The sequence below is a fragment of the Nannobrachium achirus genome, assembly GCF_963921795.1.
Source record: "Nannobrachium achirus genome assembly, chromosome: 20".
NCBI classification, from domain to species: Eukaryota; Metazoa; Chordata; class Actinopteri; order Myctophiformes; family Myctophidae; genus Nannobrachium; species Nannobrachium achirus.
Genome location: NC_137827.1, coordinates 42,652,601 through 42,663,485, shown reverse-complemented (window position 1 = coordinate 42,663,485; position 10,885 = coordinate 42,652,601).

The window sequence follows — 10,885 nt, the reverse complement described above, 5'->3', positions numbered from 1 at the left end:
GTAGGTAACACCTCAATATCCATAGCTGACCTGTTGTGAGTTGTGACATCACATTGTTGACTCAATGACAAGGCAGCTTAACGCCTCAATGTCTATAGCTGACCTGTTGTGATCACATTGTTATACAGTGTGGACGTTCCATTTATGGCCAAGACAGAATTCATTTACAAATGCCTCAATATCTATAGCTGATCTGCCCGTATATGGAGATCCCTAATGTCATCAATATTAAGCCCATAGCTTGGAATGCCCATATATGGACATATTGTGTGAGTCTCAGGTGGTCTATAACATAAGACATCTATGATGTCAGAAGTCAGTCATATCCATATTTGGGAAAATATTTTGTCCACATTTTGTTCAACTTAAACAACCAACCACAACTCGAATCACACTTGCAAATGAATTCTGTCCTGTGCGAATTCCGTCCTGCACAAGGTCTTATTTTGGCCCTTATTTGGCGTCTTACTGGTTAGTACTAGTCATAAAACTCCCAAACAGAGAACCACTTTCAAACAAGTGTCCATATTTTGGGCATGTCAATATAGGTGAACATTTTCTAAATTTGTGAAGGAAAAATAGCAAAAAAGCATATAGATCAGCTATTTTCATTACTTTTGCCCAACAGCGTCATACAACAAAGTATAAAATATGGCATATTAATGTGGTTATTAAACCTTGTACTGTACCATTACCAGCATGCACACTATGTTTTATTTAACTTCAACCCTTTCTTTTCATAGTTTTACAGAGGGCAAAGGCATGTTTACTTATCTTCTCTTCACTTGGTCTGTCTTGTGTAGCTCCACGTGTCCAACTGTACCCCCGGTGTGGCCTAGTAAACTACAGGCCAGGGCGGTGGTGCAGCACTGTTCTCATGCCAGGCTAAAGGTCAGACCAGCCATGGATGGAGCTGAGGCACAGTGGGTTGAGGTTTGTTGGTTATTCATCTGTTTATCTGTCGAGTGTCGACATGAGTGCAGATATTTGTATCTGTATCACTTAATATGTAAGGCAGGGTTCTTCAACGTTTTCAGGCCAAGGACCCCTTAGTTGAGAGACAGATGAAGCAGGGACCCCCACAACCTTTTCATAGATTCCATATAGTAGTTTCATCGTTTGACAGCACAATCATCAGTGTATTTTGGAATCATGTCAATTTGTGTTTTCAGATATTTAACCACTTGAGCCGTCATTATAATAAACTTGACCTTTTACTCTTTTTCCCCTCTACACCAAACCTCTTTGCCGAAAATAGTCGATATACTGCGAGGCGTTGTGAGCTTGTAGATCTGCTATTTTTGGCTACAGTTCTCAGAATATGGACACTAGGGTTCAAGTTGTTAATATAACAAGGATTGAAAGATTTGGAGGACCCCCTGTAGTAACTCTGAGGACCTCCTAGGGGTCCCGGACCCCCTGTTGAAGACCCCTGATGTAAGGGATACATGAGACGATCATAATTCAATTTGGTGATGAGCACAAACAGAAACAGACGTCATTGGTTCAACCATACAATATACAGGGTAGATGATAGTCTTTATGGTGTGCAAAGAGAATGACTGGAAGAATGAAGTGCAATAAAATAAAACATATCTATGTATCTTGAGATGATAATTTGCCATTTGTGTGTTTTTATTGTTATTATTATGAATTTCTTTTTAATATGCAGTATGTACAGCTATATTCCTAAAATGACTGACAGCATTTTAACAGGGTGCACCCATGATCAAAAGGCTGGCTTTAAAATGTAATATAATGTGTCTTCAGATACAGGAGGGAATGGTGGTGTATGTGTGCTTCTTCCAAGGAGCCACTGCAGATGTTGTTCAAAAGATGGGTAAGCTGTTATTTATTTTTCTTCATTTCGATTGTGTCCCTGACAAAAGTATTGGTCTTTTTGTCTGTCTAGTTACTACTGTCGAGTTTGTTCTACTGTCTGAGAGAATGCTCTATTGAGGAACATTCATTCTCAATGACACATTGTATTGTATCTACAATCGCCTTTCCAGCTATGTAGATCATGTAGAGCTGCTATTTGGTGCATGACACTGGCAAGTATATCTCAGGTTTCAGATAGATGTCTGAGAACTGTTCCCATAGTTAAAGCCAAACATAGTGTAGCAATGTTTGATTATTATGGCACACATAGTGTGATCATAGTACGTTTATGAATTGGCATTTTCATGAACAATAAATGTAATATATTTTAGAATTAAATTATTGCTTGAATGGCTAAATCCACCCCGCCCCCACTTGTTTTTTTGTCAAGGCTGATGTCAGGAGTGGAATTGGTAATCCCTTGCCGCCATTTGACTGCACTACTTGACAAATACAGGGACACTTACATCATCAATGTACAATATGTTTAATCTCGAAACGCTTCTAGACCATTTGCAAATATAGCTGCTTTTGAATGCTAGATATTTATATATTTATATATATAGTACTGTATATACATGGACCAACATGGAAACAAGCCTTTTGTGTCATCCAGTTGCCGTATTTTATTTTTTTATTTTTAAGATTTGTTTTGGGGCTTTTATGCCTTTATTGATAGGACAGTAGATTGAAAGGAAATGGGGAAAGATGGGGAGTGACACGCAGCAAAGGTCGTCTGGATCGGGACTCTAACCCACGACACGCTGTCAGGCATCAGAGCCTATGTGGTATGCGCCTGGACCGGTAGTCCAGTGGGCGCCCACAGTTGCCGCAACTTCCTCCACTCATTTTAAATATCTGAAGTTGTCCCTTATGTTGTCCTAACTTTAAAATGAATGTGCTTAAAGGAGCTATAGTCAACTTTTTCTTGAAAAACGGATGCTAAAATAAAAATAATGTTTCGAAAATATTTTATAAAAAAATAAGCTTCATGTGTTTCTATTAAAAAATGACCTCAAAAAATGACTATAGCTCCTTTAACTAATGCAAAGCACTTTGAAATCAGTTTGTGTATGAAATAAACAAAATATACTACCACATACTAATAAACGTTCTCCCATTAGGCTTTGCCACCCTCATGTAGAATATGAACGCCTCACAATCTATGCTTGCATTTGCAAGCATAAATCTTATCATTCTAGCATTTGTGTGTGACAGATGCTCAAATATGTGCCACAGAGGATAAGCTAAATAAACCAACCATATTATGTTTTTTTTTCTCTTTTTCTCTCTGACAGCTGACACTATGATGAACGCCAAGATATTCCGGAATGCCTCCAGGCTTCCGGTTTCTGTTCTGGAACTCCCCGGGAGTGTTCTGTTCGTTCCCCAGGACTCGCTAATTGGTGGCGACCAGCTGGTACTGCCAAGGAAGAGGATACAGTACGATGGGGGCTGCCCACCCTGGGAGAGCGCCCAACTCTACACCACACTAGTCTCTGAGTGCAGGACAGCCATGGCCAAGTACTCAGCCAATGAGTACTTGGCCAGTATGAGGCCATCACCTGTGAGGCGGACAGTGGAACATGGAACTTATGGACAGAAACAGGATATCGCCCTGAGCTCCCCCGAACCCCTCACACACATTCTTGAGTTCTAATTGGATAATCTGTGTTCAAATAAAGAACATTCAATCAATGTCCATTTATGGCTCTGGATCACCTGGTTTATACACCCAAAGCATTCCAACATTTTATCTATAACAGGTATGATCGAAATCATTTTATCTATAACAGGTATGACCGAAATTGACAAATATGGCAAACAAACTTTTAATGTAAAAACAAAAACAGTAATGGATAATCTCAAGACAAATAAATAATAGGACTGTCAATATACCATTAACATCAAACGTTTGTAAACATCATAAACGTTTACAAAAAGTTAAAGATGAGGGGGACACGGTGGCGCAGTGCGGTTAGCTCTTCGCCTCACAGCTAGAAGGTCCTGGGTTCGATTCCCGCTGGGGGATTCTATGGGCACTGGGGGCGTGTTCCCTCCTCCGCGTCATCAGCGCCCACACCCTAGGTGGGGTTGGCGACAGGGAGTTTGCATGTTCTCCCTGTGTCTCCTAGGGTAGATACCCTCACAAAAACAAGCAGTAATCCTGGTCTCTATAATGCCTCCACCTGGCCAGCCTGGGCGCCTGATGGAGGGGAAAGGAACTGGTTGGAATAACGTGTTCCTTCCACACGCTACGTCCAAACCGGGGAAATCCCCAATGTCCGGTGAAAAGAAGCAACTTGGACTACTCATGCATAGAAGGAAGCATGAGGTCAGTCCGTTGTCTCCCCAGGCACGGCAGAGAGAGAGCAGAGCCCAGGATTACATAGGCAATTGGCACTGGGTGAAAATGAGTTACAAAATTGTGGGATAAAAATGATTTAATAAAAGATGGGATGCCATGATTTCCCCCCCCCTAAAACATGATGATCAGGTATTATATTATGATTTTTCTCCAAAAAAGTGTACAGAAAGTGTTGTTTTTATTTGGCCACACCCACCAGTTCATTATTTTGTACATTATAACCACACCAGGTGGTCTATTAGAGTAATGTTAACTCTAATATAGAGACGGATAAAAACAGAAAAGGTACAAAACTATGGCACCACCTATGGTACAGGAAAAAGAATGTAGACAAGAGATCTGATTCACTATTCGTATAAGCACACCATTCCGCCCATATTTCTTTCTCACAGTTCTTTTTGTAGTCTTATAAATGGGGCATCTGCTCTAGAGGATGTAACAGTAATGAAGGCGTAAACATGAATCTTAAATTAGGATCATTTTAAGTTACACTTGGTATGTAGTTTTAACCTGGTCACCAAGACAACATTACATTTAAGGCTAAAAGGCTTTACACACAGGCCCGTTGCATTTTTCCCCCCCGTTTGCTGCATGATTAAAACGCATTGGATTTAGTGAGCAATGCTGTGTGGCATCTGCACTGCGGATGCGAAAAGGAGTCATAAAAGGAGTCGATGAGTTTTTACCGCATGCGAAAAGACACACGAATTGAACTGTGTTCGATAGGGGAAAAAGTGCACTGCCACATGGCAAATTCGGAGCAGGTGTGCAACTGTGCATGAGGTCATAGAGAATCATTGGTTTCTTAAAAAAAAAAAATTGTTAGTTTTTTCCGTACGATAAATTGCGCCTGCCTGCAAAGCCCTTTAACTGGGTAATTAACAGCAGGAGGATAAATCTGCCAGGTGACATTTTACACAGGTCTATTCCACAAATATATAACTCTGCATTTTCTGTTTGCTGTGGGCCTCCGTGATGTGCTGCTTCAGTGTTTGTTGTCAAAAAACATTTGCTCACAATCTTTGGCTTTGCAGCTAAACTGGTTGATGGTATGAATCTTCATGTGCGTCTTCAGCGTTCCACTTTCAGTAAATCGCATTTCACAAACCGTGCAACTAAAGGGCTTCACGCCAGTATGCACCCTTAGGTGTTTCGTTAGTGAACCACTCTCCGTAAATCGCCTGCCACAGACTATGCACGCGTAGGGCTTCTCACCCGTATGAACACGCATGTGTGTCTTTAGACTTGTCTGTTGGCTAAATCGTTTGCCACAAGTTTGACAACTAAAGGGTCTTGTGTGGCTCTGCTTATGCCTTTGAAGAAGAGGCACAGACGTAAACCCCTTGCCACAATCTGAGCAGCTAAACGGCCTCTCCCCGGTATGAAGTGCCATGTGTCTTTCACAAATTGAAATGGTGGTAAATCTTTTGCCACAAACACTGCACCGCTTGTGAGATTGAAGGTGCAGTTTCATGGTCTCTGTGGGCTGTAAAGGTTGTCCACACAGACCGCATTCACATGGATGGGTCCTAACGTGCAGCATTAAAGCCATTTTGTTAGGAAAACACTGCTGACATACTTTACAATAATATGAGGTTGGAGCTTGGCTTGTCGATTTTGGCTCATTACACAATCCCAAGGCTGCCAACTCGGTGCTGACAGAAAAATTCTGCATGTTGTTTGAGTCCAGTGTGAGCGAGTCTGTATCTGACTGACAGTCCCTAGTCTCCTCCAAAACGTCTTCGGACGAATCCAGGTTATTGTCTGGTTCTGATATTTCGTATCCATTACTTTCCGTTTTCTTTGGTGGGGGTGAGGTGCATGTTGAGCGTGAGGTGCTGGCTAGTGGCACTGTCCCTCCGTTTTCATCAATTTGGTATTGACTGAAGTCTGGGGACAGAGGTTCCTCGTCACGATCTTCACTTTTCACTTTAGCCTCTTCTGGCTCGAGTGATCGTTCATTTTGTTCCTCCTTAATCAGTGGAGGTTCTAGATCATCCTGGTGCAGACTGGGGATATCCAACTCTTTCTCAAAGGGACCCTCCTCCACTTCGTCGAACAAAACCTGGAGGTGGTCTAGATAGAAAGAAGAGTGCTGCTGTAATTAATTGGTCAAGGTCATGGGCCATGGGTCTTCAGAGTGTCTGGGACCCCTATGGGCTCCTAAGAGTTACTACAGGGGGGCCACCAAATATTTGTGATAGGAACTGACCCCAACAAAAATATCTGCTAACTGCTATTTTCTGCAAAGGTTTGGTGTGTAGAGGGGGAAAAGGAGCATTTACTAGGGTTTAAGTGGTTAAATGTATGAAAATATACATAAACGCATGTGTAAATATTAAACAATTACAAAACACTGATGATAGTGCTCCCTATGTTCCCCAGGTTCTATGTTCCCCAGAATCCCCACCCACCCTCCACCAAAAAAGGTTCTATGTTCCCCACTCAAACAAAAAAGGATTTATGTTCCCCACCCCCAAAAAAGGTACAGTATATGTTCCCAACTCAAATGCAGGAAATGGTGGGACATCTGGGCACTAAGAACATGTGGGCAATCCTAATTTAGGTGCCCACTCGTCCAGTTGCCCTAATGCCCAGATGTCTCCACCCCTAAGTGCCTACTTTTCCAGGTGCCCACTCGTCCAGATGCCCAGTAAGTCATAACACAAATATGGTGCCCCCCCTGACCCACTAGTATTTGTAATTTCTCCCCTTTATGTTCTGTTGTGTGTTTAGAGTTATGTTTCCTGCATTTTTGGATGAGTGGAGAAAACAGAACATTTTTTGGGGGGGAAGTGGGGAACATAGAACCTGGGGAACATCAACATACGGCCCCGGCCTTGGCCTGAAAAACGTTTAAGACCCGTAAAGTAGCAAAGCATCATGCCACTTGTCATCAACAACACAGGTAAAGGAAAACACTACACTGTTTTCCACGAGGGGCAATAGCGAGTAGTAAACAGAGTACAGACAAGACATGGCAAAGGGATATCTACAAAATAATGTATTGGGCTAGTTTTCCACTTAAAGCAGTGAAAGTTACTTTCTAGACTAGATAATGTCCTGTAACCAATGCTTAACTTTTAAAAAGACGTGGTGCAGTGGTCTCAAGTACAATATTTCCAATACTTTAGTTTTATTTCTACTCCACTACTAAAAAAAAAGTACTTTCCCCACCACTGTTTGCTTGGCAGTTACTGTGTGGTGTGGTGTGGTGTGGTGGCTCTGTCATATCATGTGGTTAACGTTACCAGGTTAATGTCTATCATCTGGTGATATGACACATCATCTATGAACAAGGCGAACATCAAACGCTGCATATTTTGTACCAACCTGTTCTATTTAACTCGTATTCCCTCCTCAAAATGGCGTCCAGCTGCCTCTGTTTGAGCTCGCACTGCCTCAGTTTGAACTCGCACTCAGCTTTGGCACGAGAGACCTCCTCCTCGTATGCCAGTATCGTTCTTTCAAACACCACAGATATCTCCTCGACCGCCACGTTTAGTCTGTCGTTGACGAAAGCTCTCAGCATCTGTACTTTGGACATTTTGACAGGACGACTCACTCGGGACAGACAGAGAGAATGGAAGTACACAGAACGAATGGACTGGAGCCGTGAACGAAACTGCAAAGCGAATCGTGACTCATGAGTCACTCTTGAGTTGTTCACTAGTTATTACTACAGTACGTACTTGCAATGTTCCACCCTATTTTCTAACTCAGTGGTTCCCAAACTTTTCAGGTCGAGACCCAAAAGGGAGATTAGAAGACGTTTGCCCGGGACCAAAACTACAAAATAGCACAGCATTGGGATTGGGAACCACCAGTGTTCTATCGAAGAAGGGTTGAGGCTTGAGAGCAGCTGAGAGTGAGAGAGAGTCATGCGAAAAGAATCGTGCAAAGACGTGCATCCGCGAATCAAATCAACCGAAAACTAGTAGGCGGTTCCTGTTCCTCGAGGCGGCGTCATCACGATCTGCCCAATGTGATTGGGCCTTTACGCTCACGCACGCGTTGTACGCAAAAGAAAAAAGGGGAAAAAAGGGCCAAGTTACGAAGCATTTATTCTGTGAATTATACCTGGAGGGCTCCAATTATGTCTTTTATCAAGTCATGAATAGGCCTACTACTTTGAATGAATTCTGAATTAAAATAATTCAAGAAATAATATTGTATGACAACAGAATAATTTAATATGTTAACATATTCACACAGTATGTTTTTCTGTCATAAAATCTACATAAGAGAATTCCTTATTTCCAAATTAATCTAAATATGCATCATTCCCCTGCTAGAAAAACCAGCACAGACCAGCACAATTTTCATGCTGGTCTGTGCTGGTCTATGCTGGTTTATGCTGGTTCATGCTGGTCTGTGCTGGTGCTGGTGCTGGTCTATGCTGGTCTGTGCTGGTCCCATGCTGGTCCACCAGCACAGACCAGCACCAGCACCAGCACAGACCAGCATGAACCAGCATAAACCAGCATAGACCAGCACAGACCAGTACAGACCAGCACCAGCACAAACCAGCACATGTTGTGTTTTACTGCTGGTCTGTGCTGGTGCTGGTGCTGGTCCAGCACAGACCAGCATGAACCAGCATAGACCAGCACAGACCAGCACCAGCACAAACCAGCACATGTGTTTTACTGCTGGTCTGTGCTGGTGCTGGTGCTGGTCCAGCACAGACCAGCATGAACCAGCATAAACCAGCACAGACCAGCACCAGCACAAACCAGCACATGTTGTGTTTTACTGCTGGTCTGTGCTGGTGCTGGTCCAGCACAGACCAGCATGAACCAGCATAAACCAGCACAGACCAGCACCAGCACAAACCAGCACATGTTGTGTTTTACTGCTGGTCTGTGCTGGTGCTGGTCTGTGCTGGTGCTGGTCTGTGCTGGTCTGTGCTGGTCTAAGCTGGTCATATACAAATAGGGACAAACACCCATTTTAACTAACAGGTTCCAGTGGCGCCGAGGATAAGTGCAGGACTGAAGTGCCAGAGATAGTAAGTTCGAATCCCACTCACACCCACAATGTCAAAAATAATGTCACAATCTAATATGGTCAAATACAGAACAGGATTCAAGCACCAGAGCAAAGAGCAAATTAAACCAGCAAAGACCTGGTCCACTTCTCAGGGGGGTCCCCCGGGGGTCCCTGACCACACCAGCACAGACCAGCACAGACCAGCACCAGCACAGACCAGCAGTAAGCGCTGGTTTGTGCTGGTGCTGGTCTGTGCTGGTTCATGCTGGTTTAGATGGTGGGACCAGCACAAACCAGCACCAGCACCAGCACCAGCACAGACCAGCTCGAAAACACAACATGCGCTGGTTTGTGCTGGTGCTGGTCTTACTGCTGGTCTTGTGCTGGTTTTTCTAGCAGGGTCATTATAGAACCATTGTATTCATTTACATGCAACATCATTATTGTTGAACTGGGTAGAATCAGGAGGAGATCAACTTTGAAAGTGAAACAAAAACATCTAATTATCCCCTTTTAAAGAGGACCCACAACTCTTGGGAATCAACTAGCCTGTTACAGTACACATTAGGGATGGGACGATATGAAAATGTCATATCACGATTATTGTGACAAAAGAAATCAAAATCCATTATCCTGGGGGCGGGAACATTTGCCAAAAAATAGCAGATCTACAAGCTCATAACGTGTTGCGTTGCGACGTGTTGTGAGCTTGTAGATCGGCTATTTTTTGGCAGACATTTGATAGAGTGAAAAAAAGACTGTATCAATACGTATATTATAATTGTATTTATAATTTTGTTTATGTGGTACTGGATATGCAGCTCAGCAAATAAAAGGTGAATTGATCCCAGCGCATGACGGAGGAATATCACAATATTAAATCTCCACGATACGATTATCGCGAGTGTTTTTTATCGCGATAAACGATAATATCGCTTATCGTCCCATCCCTAGTACACACACACTGTATAGGTTAGATAGGTGACATAATACTGTATTTGCTGTGAGTTTCCATGTGTTTCCTTAGTGTTTTTTTGTCATCAAATGTTTGCTCACAACCTTTGCAGCAAAAGCACGTCTAAGTGTGACTCTTCATGTGTGTCTTCAGTGCTCCACTTTCAGCGAATCGTCTTTTACACATTTTGCAAGCAAAGGGCCTCTCCCCTGTGTGAACCCTTACGTGTTTCGTTAGTGAGCCACTCTCAGTAAAACGTTTGCCACAAACTTTACACTTATAGGGCTTCTCACCTGTATGGACGCGCATGTGTGTCTTCATACTTGTCTGTTGGCCAAATCGTTTGCCACAAATTTCACAAGAAAAGGGTTTCGTGTGGCTTTGTGTGTGTCTTTGAAGAGCCGATACACAGGAAAAGCCTTTGCCACACTCTGTGCAGTTAAAAGGTAGCTCCCCAGTATGAATTGCCATGTGTCTTTCACAAAGTGAAATAGAAGAAAACCTTTTACTGCAAAAACGACATCGCTTGTGAGATTGAAAGTGACGTTTCAATGTCTCTCTAGGTTCTAAAAGTTTTCCACACAGACCACATTCACGTGGATGAGTTTTAACATGCAGCATTAAAGCCATCCTGTCCTGAAAACATTGCTCACATACTTTACAAGAATATGACGCTGGAGTTGGAGTTG